We start from the raw sequence: 16,801 nt of genomic DNA on the forward strand, positions 1-16,801 counted from the left end.
TGATGTTTGGAGAAGTCAACACCCAAGTGAGCGGGACTACACCTTTCATTCCTCTAGGCACAATACCTATTCACGAATTGACATGATTCTTGTAGACAGACTCCTCCACCATTCATGACATATCTTGGTTTGACCACGCCCCTGTCTTGATCCATGTGGTGGAGGGGAACACCCCTGGACCAGTGTATCTAAGGAGAGCTAATTCCCATGTGCTGCAGATGCCTTCTCATATGTCTATAATCACAAAGCACTTAAAGGGGTTCTTTGAGCCGAATGCCCCCTCCGTCTCTAACCCTTTCTCTATATGGGGTGCCCATAAGCAGAAGTATTATATTGCAACTTTGCTCCAGGGTAAAAAGACGAAGGACACAGGAAATAGACCGTCTCTTAACTGAAATTAGAAGCTTGGAGACCCAAAATAAACAGACCCCTGATCCTATAATAGCACATAAACTATTACAATTACATAACGACCTTTGACTCTCCCTCCTAGGTCAATACAATAAACATCTTACCTTGTTAAAAGTTTCCCATTACTCCTCAGACAACCGAGCAGGTAAACTCTTGGCCTACAGACTGAAAGAACAACATTGCAAGATGAAAATACTCTATTTGGTTCACCCTACCACAAATGGCAAAATTAGTAATCCCAAAGACATTGCTAACTCCTTTGCAGAATATTATCACTCTCTTTACAATCTCCTTGGAGACCCCACCACCCAACAACCCAAGGATTAGACCATCCACAACTTCCTGCATAGCCTGAAACTCCCAAAACTGTCCCTTGACCAACTACTGACTCTTAATGCCCCCATTACTACCGCTGATATTGCAAAATCTATTTGATCCCTCCCACTAGGAAAACCTCCCGGACCTGATAGCCTTACCAATGATTATTAAAAATTTTTTTGCAGTTCCTTACCTCCAACACTATCAGAGGTCTACTCGACTGCAATGTCCACCGCCTCTTTCCCTCCTGAAAATGTTGACACTATTCCTAAACCATGTAAAGAACCGACCTCCCCACCACATTTTAGACCCATATCACTCATCAACACAGATGTTAAACTGTATGCTAAGATCCTGGCTTCTAGACTCCTCCCTATCCTCCCTACTCTAATCAACCCCGACCAGACTGTCTTCACCCCCGGTAGGCAGGCCTCTGATGCCACAAGGAGAGTTGTAAATCTTATTCAACACACCAAATCCTGTCAAATTCCTTCTCTGCTCCTCTCTCTGGATGCGGAGAAGGCGTTTGACAGGATTCACTGGGGTTACATGACCCGTGCCCTGGAGGCTTTTGGATTCCAGGGCCCAATACTATCAGCGATCCTTGCTTTATAAGCACCTCCTCGTGCACAGGTCTACACCAATAATGTCTTATCCCAGCCCCCTCTCCCTTGCGATATTTTGAATGGTCCAGGAGGAGTTGCAGGTTTGCTGCATGTGGCGGAATGTTTTCACCCTCTCTGAAGACTTCAAGGATATGCTCTTTTACTTGGAAGGAATAGACCATGAGTATCACATTTCCAGGGATCTCTGCTGGTAGAAATGAGGGCTTAGGGACTCTGTGTACCCTGTCCACCATCAGGTCTGCAGATGTTAACGACGGCACCAGGTCCTTGAACAGGGAGTGGACATAGAGTGGTAATTGCTGAGTAGAAACTGTCTCAGGGACCCCCCTGATTTTGATGTTGTTTCTACGGGAGCGGTCCCCATGATCTGCGAATTTAATCAGCGATATGTCGTCTCTTTGAGAGTTGTGCGAGTCCACTAGAGCATTGAAAGAGATAGTAACTTCACTGATTTTATTTTCAGTTTGGAGTACCCTTTGGCCCAGCTCATGTACCTTGGTCTTGCATTGCTGTATAGACGCGAGCATAACTGCTTGGAGAGAGGCCCTTAATGACAGCAGCATTTCTTTCAGTGTCACATCTGAAATAGGCTGACCTGTGGTAGGGAAGTGGGCTATAGGGTCAATTTGCAGTGTGGCAGAGATTGTATGTACCTGTGAGCCTCCCATGTCTGTGTGATCCATGCTGTCCTGGCGGTCACTGTGTTCCCTGCACAGCATGGATTTCAAGGGGCTTCTTGTAGATGGGGTACTGGCACCTGAAGCAGGGGATGAGGAGTCAGAGAATACAGAGCGTGCAGCTGTCTCCGCAATTAGGTCAGCGTTCGCAACATCTTCTCCCGACGCTAGAGGCTGCTGGGGCGGCTGTTTTTCTTGTCTCCCACCGCCATTTTGGTGGAGTCTGTGCAGCATGACGGGAAGTATTTGGAGAGTTTTCTCACTGCCTGGGGTTCTGTGCAGGTCCTCTGCAAGCCGATGCATGCTGTGGGTGTTCCACAGGCGGGTGGAATAGGAGAGGGTTCACAATACTGCCTGTGGCTCTCGTAGTGGTGGTTCTTCCCTGGGCGCTAAGCGGAGCTCACTCAGTTAGCAGCCATCTTAGAGTGTGGTTGCCACTCCCCCCCTCCCCCCCTCCCCTGTAATATTTTATATTATTCTCGAACCCCTAGCTGAAGCTGTTAGAGCCCACCCTCACATCTCAGGTTTTTCCATCAGGGGCATTTCCCACAAAATGTATCTTTCGCAGATGACATTATCCTATTCCTAACTGTCCCATCCAAAGCTCTGCCACATGTACATGCCCTGTTACACACCTTTAGTCAGGTATCCTTTTACAAAGTAAACTTCTTGATATCACTAATTCTAGACCTGGGCATCCCCACCTCCCAATGGACCACACTTCAATCTACCTTCCCCTATACCTGGAGTCAATCCACTATATTGTATTTAGGACTCCAACTAACCACAAATCCAGCCCATCTAACTGAGGCAAATTTTGGACCCACTCCTTGAAAAGCTCACTAAAGAAGCATCCAGACTAGCCAAAACTGAATTTTCCTGGTCCGGATGGCTTGCCTCCTTTAAAATGCTTCTCCTCCCTCAGATACTCTATCTGTTTCGAACCCTCCCCATCCCACTAAAACCCACTCATTTAAAAGCCTTAAACCAAATATTCACAAAATACATTTGGAAATCTAAGCGCCCCACATGTGCCAAGTCCATCCTGATTAAACATAGATCTGTGGGGGGAAGGGTATGATTGACATTGCAGACTACTACCACACCTCAATACTCACTCAACTTAGAGCCTGGTTTCATCCTGACAGCATCCCATGGGCATCAATTGAATCTGACCTCACCCCTACTCTTAACCTGCAATCTCTGTTGATTTTAGATATTTGGAAACTGATTCCTCTTAAACAGCTCCCGCTGACATTACGGTCCTCCCTATTATTGTGGAGACTCCTGAATGCAACACAAATTTAAGCTTAGAATATAATTGAGATCTCCTATTGATTCCTTAGCCAATCTAATTCCATCATTTACCCCACTACGCTGGCATTCCAAAGGCATTGATGGCGCTATTAAATCGTTTGAAATGCCGCCTACTATGTGTATATTTCTGTTTTTTTGTTTTTATGCTTATGTCTCACATTATTGCATTATGTGCTTCTTTGATGTGCCTCCCTGTAGGCTTGGTCTCCACTGACGTGTTTTCGCCTCATGTTATTTTTCTTCTATTTCCATGGCCCCATTGAAATTAAATCGTTTGAAACACTTAGTACTCAATATGGCCTTTCCCCAAAAGATCACTACAAATTCCTACAAATCTCCCACTTCTTGAGTTTCTTGAAAGACCCCTCACTCTCGCTCCAGCAGTATGTCTGGCAGTTCTTCTCAATGAGCGGAGAGACTAGGAAAGGTATATCCTTCTTTTATAATATGTTCCAGGAGAAGCTCATCTTCCACAAATCTAGGCCCTTCCAGAAATGGGAACAAGATCTAGATATGACGTTTACAGAGTATCAATGTAAATGTGCATTTTGGTCAGTATATAAAGCTACGAGATGTGTTAACCTCTGGAAAACACACATAAAAAATTGCCCTTCGTCGGCTGCTGGGGAATTCACCAGTCCTGGGTTGGGCCTTTGACTCTGAGCGCTCTTCTACCATACGTGATGTCGCTTAACGTGAGTACGGTTTCCTCCTTACAGGTGGCATCTCACAACACTCAGGGCCTGAACTCTCCTGTTAAACGGAGGAAAGTATTCCAGCACTACCATTCACAAGGTATTGGGGTTCTCCTGCTTCAGGAGACGCATTTTCCAGCCTCATTTAAGACCAGATATCTTCACCACAAATATCAATCTTTTTATTTAGCCAATGCCCCCTCTAAACAGAAGGGAGTAGCGATTTTGTTTGCCAAAGCCTTGCCCTTCTCTCACGTACACACTTTTGCGGACCCCCAAGGTAGATATCTTTTAGTAAAAGGCCACCTGCATGGCACCTTATACACATTCATTTCGTACTATGCACCTAACAAGGGACAGGCGAAGTTCCTTACCGAAATGCTTCTACTCCTTTCTCCCCACTTTGAAGGTCGTGTCATCATGGGAGACGATTCTAATCTAGCCTTTGACTGCTCCCAGGACAAATCGACTTCATCCCGATTTATGATGCGGCGGCCCTCGAGACAGGGCCTTTGAGTGGCCAGATCACTCCATGCTCTAGGCTTAGTAGACATATGGAGGGAATTGAATCCCACCGTCCGATACTACACTCACTTTTCAGCCCCACACAACACTCTGGCGCGCATAGATCACATCTTTATCCCGACCTCTGAAATTTCCACTGCCCTGAAGTCCAAAATAAGGGACACCCCTTGGTCAGATCACTCTATCATGACTCTGCCACTAGCATGCTCTTCCCCGCGTAGGGGTCCTACCCCCTGGAGGTTGAATGATTCCCTATTAAGCGATCCTACTAGATGTACAATAATCGAAAACGCGCTCCGTGATTATTTTTCCCTCAACGATCTCCCCGACACCTCCCCCACAATGCTTTGAGGTGCGCATAAAGTGGTTTTACGGGGCCAACTCATCCAACTGGGAGCTAAAATCAAACGTGAGCGACAAATAGGTATCGACCGCCTGGAGGCGGATTTTAAACGCCTTAGTAAAGCCCATAAACGCGCTCCCACCTCTGCTTCCTTAGCGGACTTGGATGAGATAAAACTTTCGCTCAACCTGGCCCTCACCTCCAGAGCGGAAAAGAGCTTGCGCTGGCAGGGAGCTCGTATTTATGCATCGCAGGACAAATTGGGCACAAAATTAGCAGGAAAGCTTTCCCCTCGGTATCGGGTTATATCCCTCCCCAAGATCAAATCCCTAGCAGGAGAATTAACCAGCAACCCCGATTCAATCATGCGCTCCTTCCACTCTTTTTATTTAAACTTTATACAGCTCCTGCTTCACAAAAGGGGGATGATATTACATCCTTCTTAAATGGTGTGCCTCTCCCCCAACTCAACTCCTCGCATAGAGCTCTCCTCGAAGCTCCGTTTACCGAGCAAGAGGTCCTTGAGGTTATAAAATCTCTTCGCCCAAACTCTGCCCCTGGCCCGGATGGCTTCTCCAACACTTATTATAAATCATTTGCATCGACCCTCGCTCCTTACCTGGTCAGGTTTTTTAACTCCATTAGGGATGGTACCCCGCTGGATAATTCTCTTAATAAAGCCTTCATCTCAGTTATTCCCAAACCAGGTAAAGATCATTCGGAAGTAGGAAACTATCGGCCAATATCGCTTATCAATAACGATCTTAAGATAATGACAAAAATTCTGGCTAACCGCCTTTCGGGCTTTGTTAACCAATACATACATAAGGATCAGGTGGGGTTTATACCTGGCAGGCAGGGCCCTGACCAGGTGAGGAGGGTTATTGATGCTATCTCTCTACTCCAATCAGGTTGGGATGGCGGGAAGGCTCAGGAGGGGTTTCTCCTCTCTCTCGACCTGCAAAAAGCCTTTGATTCCCTATCTTGGCCATTCCTTTTTAACACATTGGAAAGATGGGGATTTGGCCCCTCTTTCCTCACCACACTTACGTCACTATATTCCTCCCCATTAGCTCAAGTCAGACTACAAGGCTATTATTCAGCTGACATTTCAATCGGCAGAGGCACGAGACAAGGATGCCCCCTATCCCCTCTTCTTTTTGCCATTGCTCTGGAATCCCTGGCCACGGCAATACGTCTGCACCCTGACATTCATGGCATCCGTTGCGGCAGTGCTACTCACAAATGTGCGCTGTTCGCGGACGACATCATGCTATTCGTTACATCGCCATTAATTTCTCTTCCTAATATAGTCGCTCTCCTTGACTCCTTTAGTACAGCCTCAGGCTTATGGGTCAATATGAATAAATCATTGGCGCTGAACGTCAACCTCCCCACGTCGCTGGTTGATCGTCTTAAGGCCCACTTTCCCTTTTCCTGGCACTCGGACACCATCCCTTACCTAGGAATCTCCTTAACCCCCACGATGGACAAGCTTTACTTAGCCAACTACCCACCCATGATCAAGAAATTGTCTAATGACCTATCGGGGTGGTCGCGTTGCCACATCTCCTGGTTAGGCAGAATTAACGCAGTCAAGATGACACTCCTTCCGCGCATTCTCTATCTATTTCGCTCCCTCCCCATACCGGTGCCTTAACCGCACATTCAGAAACTTCAAGCCAGCATCTTCAAATTTATATGGGGCAGGAAGGGCTATAGAATAAATAAACACACGCTCTTGCGCTCCCGGAAACAAGGAGGCCTGGGGGTACCAGACCTCTGGAAGTATTATCAGGCGGCTCAGCTAACACAGTTCTCCATCGTATACTCAGGGGGGGACAAGCCTGACTGGTACTATATGGAACGTCAGGCCGTCCCTCTTCACACTATTGACTACCTGGTTTGGCGGCCTGCTAAATCTAGCCCTCCAGTTATGGCACCTACCCTCTCTCACTCCTTCACCTTATGTGATTCAATCCACAAAACACTGAGAGTCACATCCTCTTGGGCTCCCCTCACTCACATATTTCATAACCCGGCATTTCCTCCTGGTGAATTTCTTTGACAGGACAGGTGCCTTGTCGTTCTCGCACTGTACTAACACATTGAAGATGCCACCTGTGGAGCGATTCCGCCTGACTCAAATTACCCACTTCCTCAATTCCCTTAGGACCGATTCCCCCGAACCCCTCAGGGTTACCCCGTATGAACAGTGGTGTGCTCAAATCTCTGATGTGAAGGATGAGATTTCCCTGATTTATACTCTATTGAACGATTCTCAGACCAAAACCGCCTACATGATTAAATGGGAACATGATCTAAATTGTGACTGGGATGTCTCCGCCTGGCATGCCTGTGTTGGGCGTTCCTTTCGGGGAGTGCACAACGTAGGTCTCATGGAAGCTAACATTAAGGTGCTTATGAGATGGTACATGGTGCCTACACAATTGGCGGCGATCTTTCCCTCGTCCTCACCGGTCTGTTTTTGGGGCTGTGACCTATCTGGTACTCTCCCCCACACGTTTTGGGAATGCCCCAAAATAAGGATATTTTGGCAGCGCATCTTTGGAATGGTTTGTCAAATTACTGGCCTGTCCCTTCACCCTTCTCCGATATATGCCCTGTTGGGCCACAGCATCCCCAAGGTCCCCAAACACACCCAGGCGCTTATTTTTTATATATTTCTCGGTGCTAAAATGACAATAGCCAAACAATGGAAGAAGCCTACGGTTTCTTTCCGTCTTGCTAAACGAAAGATCTCTTGGATAATGACTCAGGAGAAAATGTTTAGTATTTTGGATAACTCAAAAACAAAATTCGAGCAGATCTGGGAACCTTGGGCGGCTTTCGTAAATGTATCCATCTAAGACCTGCCAAATCTATTCTTGACGACTACAACCATACTTCTCACACGTAATGGGCGGAGCACGGGCCGCAGGAACCTTCTCCCTCTCACTTCCTCTCTCTAATAATCTCTGCTCCCTCTCTCCACCTCTCTGTCCTTTCTGACTCCCTTTTTCTTCTCTTATACTCCTTCAGTGTTTTTGCAGCAGACAAAGAGTCAGGTTTTACTTTTCAATAGGGATCGTGTGGGTCGGGGTATCCTACCCCATGTTCCGATTCGGTTAGGGACAGACCCGACATTGTGTATTAGCCAGGTTTCTTAGTCTTTACAATCTGCCGTTTAGGTAGTAAGGGAAAGCAAGGTCTCTCAGATAAATCTGTAATGAGGGGTTTGCTATGGTTATTCTCCCATAAGTTCCTTTTTTGGCTGGACACTACCTCTGAGACACAGTATGTTCCCTTTAGGGGTGTCTTAGGGGTCGTGCCCTTGCATGTTGGGGGTCCCCCCTACCTTGTTTTGTTTTCTCACGTTCTTATATTGTTCCATGACCTTATGCAAATTCTTCTGTCCTCATTACCTGAAACCTGATTAGCTTGCTACTGTTCGACCTGGTCTTATTCTGACCTATTACCCACTTCTAATGCCTATTACCTGACCTTTGTTATCAGCTAGTATGTCTACTTGATTTTGATGTACCATTACTGTTTTGCATTTAAAGTTGTTAAACTTTAATAAAAATATTGAAACAAAAAAAAAAAAATTGCCCTTCGATGCTACCTTATGCCCTACAGATTCTCTCTGTTTTCGTGTTCCAACTCCCAATTATGCTGGAGGAATTGCAGAAAATTTGGCAACATCATGCATGTGTTTTGGGAGTGCAAGAGCCTCACTAGCTTTTGGAACGAGGTCTTTCATGTAATTTTGTTTAATACATTTTTATTGAAATTTGTGTAAAGACCAAAGAAACAAACTACAAGTTATGAATAGAGTTGAGCGGACACCTGGATGTCCGTGTTCGACGGGTTCGGCCGAACTTTAAAAAAAAGTCCGGGTCCGTGTCCCGGACTTTTGCCGAACTTTTCCCGGACACCGAACCCCATTGAAGTCAATGGGGACCCGAACTTTCAGGCACTAAAATGGCTCTAAAACACCAAAGGAAAGGGCTAGAGTGCTGCAAATGGCAGCAAAACGTAATTAAGAGCATGGCAAGTGCTTTGCAAACAAATGTGGATAGGGAAATAACTTAAAACAACAAAAAAAAACAGAAAAATAAAACAATGTTCTTCATCTCTGAAGGACGAGGCCCATATGGAGTAGGAGGGAGGTTGAGGTGGTGGTGGATGTGGCGGTGTCATAGGCGTGCGCACAGGGTGTGCCGGGTGTGCCTGGGCACACCCTAATCACCTAGGGCACATAGCATTATCACTCTGTTTGCCAGTGAGGAGATGGGAAAGATCTCCCTAGGACCTGCTCTGCTCTATTTCTCTTTGCCAGCAGGGAGAGTAATGTATCGGGCCATGTACATGTAGGCAAACACATGCATGTGTATTTAAACTTTGGGGTGCACACCCTAATGCAATAGGCTGCGCACACCTATGGGCAGTGTAGGTGGAAGCGGCGGTGGAGGAGGACCAGGGCCGGATTAAGAGCATCATGGGCTTGGTGCTGAGGATTTTGAAGGGCCTTAAGGGCCGTGCCTCGGCATGCACCCAGAGGAGGAAGGGTGCAGCCATGCATGCCTAATTCAACATGGGATGCTGTCTCTGAAGCCCATAAACACATCCATGCATCGGCAACTGTCCCTCCTTGTCCGGCCTTCACGCTGTGTGTGGGGAGGTTCTGAGGGTGCTGCCTGGGGAAGCGAGCATAGAAGCCAGACTTCTGTGTTTACAAGTGACAGAAGAGCGGTAACAGTGAATATGGCCAACCCAGGGCCTATATAAAAGGTAGGGGCCTGGAGCTGCAGCTCCAATAGCCCCTACGTTAATCTGGCCCTGAGGAGGACGAGGTAGCCAACACTGCTTCTTTTCACAAATTTTAAATGAGGGTACACCCCAAAAGAGTGAGAAAGAGCAAAAATGGAACAATGGGTGGGTAAGGTCGGTATCCATTGCTATTCTGCACAAGGTACGGAAAAGTCCCGTGGGATCCATGCCTGGTTCATTTTAATGAACGTGAGCTTGTCCACATTGTCTCTGGACAGGCGGCTGCGCTTGTCTGTGATAACGCCCCCAGCCGTGCTAAATACCCGTTCAGATAATACACTGGCTGCAGGGCACGCCAGCACCTCCAAGGCGTAAAGGGCAAGCTCAGGCCATGTGCCCAATTTGGAGACCCAGAAGTTGAAGGGGGCAGACCCCTCATTCACTACATGTAGGCGTGTGCACACATACTGCTCCACCATGTTGGTAAAATGCTGCCTCCTGCTAAGACGTTCCATCTAAGCTGCTGGTGCTGCTGTTTGTTGTGGCGTGCTGACAAAGCTTTTCCACATTTCGGCCATGCTAACCCTGCCTTCTGAGGTGCTGGTGGTGCCCTGGTTGCGTTGGCGACCTCCTCCTCCTCCTCCTCCTCCTCTGCCTTGTGCTTCCACTGTGGCCCCGCTGTCAGATGGGAATGCCAGCAGCATCGCGTCTACCAGCGTGCGCTTGTACTCGCGCATCTTGCGATCGCGCTCCAGTGAGTGAATTAAGGACGGTACGTTGTCCTTGTCCTCCAGCAGCGTGGCCACCCAGTAATCAGCACAAGTTAGAATGTGGGCAACTCGGCGGTCGTTGTGGAGACACTGCAGCATGTAATCGCTCATGTGTGCCAGGCTGCCAAGAGGCAACGAAAGGCTGTCCTCTGTGGGAGGTGTATCGTCCGTGTCCTCTGTATCCCCCCAGCCACACACCAGTGATGGCCATGAGCTGGCCTGGGTGCCACCCTGCTGTGAACATGGTTCCATCTCCTCCTCCAGCTCCTCCTCCTCCTCATCCTCCTCATCCTCCAGAACTGTGCCCCTGCTGGACAATTGTGTCCCTGGCATTTGTGTGTGCAGGAACCCACCCTCGGAGCCCCTTGACTGCCCTGAAAGCCTTAGAAATGTTACCTCTTCATCCTCCTCCTCCTCCTCCTCATCCTGTGCCACATCCTCTTCCATCATCGCCCGAATTGTTTTTTCAAGGAGGCATAGAAGTGGGATAGTTAAGCTGAGAACGGCGTCATCGCCACTGGCCATGTTGGTGGAGTACTCAAAACAGCGCAACAAGGCACACAGGTCTCGCATGGAGGCCCAGTTATTGGTGGTGAAGTGGTGCTGTTCCGCAGAGCGACTCACACGTGCGTGCTGCAGCTGAAACTCCACTATGGCCTGCTGCTGCTCGCACAGTCTTTGCAGCATGTGCAAGGTGGAGTTCCACCTTGTGGGCACGTCACATATGAGGCGGTGAGCGGGAAGGCCATACTATAGGCCGGTCAGCCTAACATCTGTAGTCTGCAAGATTTTGGAGGAGATGATAAGGGACCACATACAAGACTTTAGTAATGAAAACGGTATTATAAGTAGTAATCAGCATGGATTCATGAAAAATCGTTCGTGCCAAACCAATCTATTAACCTTCTACGATGAAGTGAGCTGCCACTTAGATAAAGGTAAGCCTGTGGATGTGGTGTATCTGGACTTTGCAAAGGTCTTTGACACCGTTCCCCACAAACGCTTACTGTACAAACTAAGGAAGGTAGGTATGGACCATAAGGTGAGTACCTGGATAGAGAACTGGCTCCAGGGGAGAGTACAGAGGGTGGTGATTAATGGGGAGTACTCGGATTGGGCGGGTGTGGAAAGTGGGGTCCCCCAGGGTTCTGTCCTGGGACCAATCCTGTTTAATTTATTCATAAATGATCTAGAGGAGGGGATATCTAGTACAATCTCAGTATTCGCAGATGATACTAAATTAGGCTTGCCAATATCTTCTATGCAGGATGTGGAAATCTTGCAAGCAGACCTGAACAAAATAACGGGGTGGGCAACTACATGGCAGATGAGATTTAATGTTGAAAAATGTAAAGTAATGCACTTGGGGGCCAGAAACCAGAAAGCAAGCTACTCACTAGGGGGGGGGGGACCTCTGGGTGAGTCTAGGATGGAAATGGACCTGGGGTACTGCTAGACAACAGGCTTGGCAGTGGCATGCAATGCCAAGCCGCCGCAAGCAAAGCCAACAGAATACTGGGTTGTATAAAAAAGGGGATTCACTCCAGAAATAAAGAGATTATTCTTCCACTCTACAAGACTCTGGTCCGGCCACATCTGGAGTATTCTGTCCAGTTCTGGGCACCGGTCCTCAGGAAGGATGTGCTGGAACTGGAGAAAGTCCAGAGAAGGGCAACAAAAATAATTAGGGGAATGGAGGACATCAGCTATGAGGAAAGACTACAAGCACTGAACCTATTCTCTCTGGAGAAGAGACGATTGAGGGGGGATATGATGTCAATGTACAAATACTGTACTGGCGACCCTAGCATAAGGAACAAACTATTCAGAGAAAGGAGATACAATAAGACACGTGGCCACTCACTAAAACTTGAGGAAAGGCGGTTTAACCTTAAAGTGCGTAAGGGGTTCTTCACTGTAAGAGCGGTAAGGATGTGGAATTCTCTTCCACAAGCAGTCGTATCAGCAGGGAGCATTGATAGTTTCAAAAAACTATTAGATGGACACCTTAAAGACCACAACATACAGGGGTATACAATGTACGGTTAAAAGCATACACACACACACATCATAGGTTGAACTGGATGGACTGATGTCTTTTTTCAACCTCACTAACTATGTAACTATGTAAGGCCGAAGTTACGCTGCAGCGCTGACAGGCGAGCAGCAGCAGGGTGAGAACGCCGAAAGTGTGCACAGACGGCCCGTACTTTCTGCAGCAGCTCTGACATATCGGGGTAGTTTTTAAGGAACCTCTGCACCACCAAATTCAGCACATGCGCCAGGCAAGGGATGTGCGTCAAACCAGCTAGGCCCAGAGCTGCTATGAGATTTCGCCCGTTATCGCACACCACCAGGCCGGGCTTGAGGCTCGCTGGCAGCAACCACTCATTTGTCTGCTGTTCCATGCTCCTCCACAACTCCTGCTCGGTGTTTGGTTTGTCCCCCAAACAGGCAAGTTGTAAAACTGCCTGCTGTCGTTTACCCCTGGCCGTGCTGAAGTTGGTGGTGAAGGTGTTACGCTGTCCGGATGAGGAGGCGGTAGAGGATGAGGAAGCGGAGTAGGAGGAGTTAGGAACAGGAGGCAAACTGAAGCGCCCTGCAATCCTCGGTGGTGGAAGGACATGCGCCAAATTGCTATCCGCCTCAGGCCCATCTGCCACTGCATTTACCCAGTGTGCCGTTAGGGAGATATAACGCCCCTGACCGCGCTTACTGGTCCATGTATCGGTAGTTAGGTGGACCTGATTTTTTCCCCCACTTGGTTGTGCAGGGAAGGGATGGCTTGCCTGGAAAAGTAGTGGCGGCTGGGCACGACGTACTGTGGGACAGCCACCGACATAAGGTTTTTAAAACTGTGCGTCTCCACCAGACGGAATGACAGCATTTCAAAGGCCAATAATTTTGAAATGCTGGCATTCAGGGTCAGGGATCGCGGGTGGGTAGGGGGGTACTTCCTCTTCCTCTCAAGTGTTTGGGAGATGGAAAGCTGAACGCTTCCACGGGACATTGTGGAGATGGTTGTTGGTGACCCAGGTGGTGGTGTTGCTGACAGATCGTCTGTTTGCGGGGTGGCAGGTGCCGGTATCACTACAGATGTGGCTGGAGCGGCCGAGACTGCAGCAGAAGAGGAAGCAGGATGAGCCAGAGACGTTTCTTGGTTTTGAAGGTGTGTACTCCACTGCAGCTCGTGCTTTGTACTTAGATGCCTGATCATGCAGGTTGTGCTCAGGTTGAGAAGGTTTATACCTCGCTTCAGGCTCTGATTGCACAGGGTGCAAACCACTCGTGTCCTGTCATCAGCACATTTTCTAAAGAACTTCCATGCTAGAGAACTCCTTTGAGCTGACTTTGGTGCGCTCGTTCCCTTGCTGCGTTGGGCAGTAGCAGGCGTAGTGTCTAGGGCACGGCCGCTCCGCTTCTGCACCCTGCTCCCTCTTCTGCTGTGCTGGTGGCTCTGTGCGACCACCGCCTCTTCCTCCAAACTACTCAGGTCACCTGCATGACGTTCATTCCATGTGGGGTCGAGGACCTCATCGTCCTCCACATCATCTTCCACCCAGTCTTCACCCCTGCCCTCCTTGTCGGTCTCCACAATGCTGAATGCCGCAGCAGTTGGCACCTGCGTTTCGTCATCATCGGAGACGTGCTGCGATGGTCCTTGCATGTACTCATCTTGAGAAATAAGTGGTTGGGCATCGCTGCACTCAATCTCTTCCACTTCTGGTGCAGGGCTAGGTGGATGGCCCTGGGAAACCCTGCTGGCAGAGTCATCAAAAAGAAGAAGAGACTGCGGTATGGCTTGGGGCTCAGACTGCTTGCCTGATTTGCAAGGGGGTGAGGTGAAAGACGGTTGGACATCAGCTGCAGGTGCCAACTCTGACCTTTCTGTAGTAGACTGGGTGGGAGACAATGTGAAGGAACTGGAGGCACTGTCAGCAGCAAACCAATATACTATCGCCTCTCTGTGTTCTGGCCTCATCACTTCTAGAGGTGTATGATGCCCTACCAAATACTGATGGAGGTTCTGTCGCCTACTCACACTTGAGGAAGGTGTTTCACTTGTGCATGTAGCTGGCACAGATCAACCACGTCCTCTCCTTGCAACAGGAGCTCTACCAGCAGCACCACGACCCAGGCCACGGCCCTTATTTGACGGTCTCCTCATATTTCTGTAATTTAAGATCTTGCCCCAGAAAGGTGTTTATTGAATAGCGGAACAAAACAACAACAGTATCGCACGGGTGTATCTCACAGTCAAATATGCAAACTATGCCGCAATTTAATGTTTTTTACACCAAAAAAAAAAAACTGTGTATCTCACACGTACAAACACAGACTAGGCCCGATTAAATTTTTTTCTACCCTAAAGGGAGGATGAGGAAGAGGAGTAGGAGGAGTTGGGAACAGGAGGCAAACTGAAGCGCCCTGCAATCCTTGGCGGGGGAAGGAGATGCGCCAAACTAATTTAAAAGGTGTATCTCACACGTACCGATACAGACTATGCCGTAATTTAATTTTTTTACACTCCAAAAGGGTGTATATTGAATAGCGGAATAGGAAAAATTTTATAATACGGTGTATCTCACACGTACAAACACAGACTAGGCCCCGATTACAATTTTTTGTACCCTAAAGGCAGGATGAGGAAGAGGAGTAGGAGGAGTTGGGAACAGGAGGCAAACTGAAGCGCCCTGCAATCCTTGGCGGGGGAAGGAGATGCGCCAAACAAATTTAAAAGGTGTATCTCACACGTACCGATACAGACTATGCCGTAATTTAATTTTTTACACTCCAAAAAGGTGTCTATTGAATAGCGGAATAGGAAAAAATTTATAATACGGTGTATCTCACACGTACAAACACAGACTAGGCCCCGCCGATTACAATTTTTTGTACCCTAAAGGCAGGATGAGGAAGAGGAGTAGGAGGAGCAGGCAGGAGGCAGACTGAAGCACCCTCAAAACCTCGGCAGTATGAGATGCGCCCCAAAAATTGAAAAGGTGTATCTCACACGTACCGACACAGACTATCACGCAATTTAATTGTTTATACCCAAAGGTTTTGATTAAATAGCGGAATAGAAAATATGATAAAAAAAAAAGTGTATGTATATCACACGTACAGAAGCACACTAGGCCCCAATTACTACTGTTTGTACCCCTAAAGGCAGGATGAGGAGTAGGAGTATGGAACAGGCAGCACCCTCAAATCTTCAGAAGTATGAGATGAACCTCAAAAACTTGGAAAGGTGGATCTCACACGTACCAACACAGACTATCCCGCAATTTAATTGATCCCCAAAGGTTTTTATTGAATAGCGGAATAGGAAATATGATCAAAAAAAGTGTATGTATCTCACACGTACAGAAGCACACTAGGCCCCAATTACTACTGTTTGTACCCCTAAAGGCAGGATGAGGAGTATGGAACAGGCAGCACCCTCAAATCACTGTACCCCAAAAAGATTGTGTTCACTGCACCCCACAAAGATTGTGTTCACTGCACCCCAAAAGGATTTTGTTCACTGCACCCCAAAAAGATTGTGTTCACTGCACCCCACAAAGATTGTGTTCACTGCACCCCAAAAGGATTTCGTTCACTGCACCCCAAAAAATTGTGTTCACTGCACCAAGATTGTGTTCACTGCACCCCACAAAGATTGTGTTCACTGCACCCCAAAAAGATTGTGTTCACTGTACCCCAAAAAGATTGTGTTCACTGCACCCCAAAAAGATTGTGTTCACTGCAGCCCACAAACAGCAAAATGGATGTGGATCACTGACACCTGCCTATCTCCTATCCCACACCACACAGCAATATCGATTGTAGTTTGTAGAACACACTTTCCCTAAAAATCAGCAGACTCTATCCCTAACAGGATTGATAAGAGATCGTAGATCGGGACTGAGTGCAGACCCCACCCCACACAGCAATATCGATTGTAGTTTGTAGAACACACTTTCCCTAAAAATCAGCAGACTCTATCCCTAACAGGATTGATAAGAGATCGTAGATTGGGACTAAGTGCAGACCCCACCCCACACAACAATATCGATTGTAGTTTGTAGAACACACTTTCCCTAAAAATCAGCAGACTCTATCCCTAACAGGATTGATAAGAGATCGTAGATCGGGACTAAGTGCAGACCCCACCCCACACAGCAATGTCGATTGTAGTTTGTAGAACACACTTTCCCTAAAAATCAGCAGACTCTATCCCAAAAATGCCTACAACTCGCCCTGCCTAAAACACTCCGACCTGTCCCTCAATTCTATCCGGACACAAATGTTTTTTTCCTGCCTGTCTGTCCCTAATCAGCAGCCAGCACGTTGATGTGTGCTC

This window comes from Pelophylax lessonae (assembly GCF_965119305.1).
Source record: "Pelophylax lessonae genome assembly, chromosome: 7".
NCBI lineage: Eukaryota > Metazoa > Chordata > Amphibia > Anura > Ranidae > Pelophylax > Pelophylax lessonae.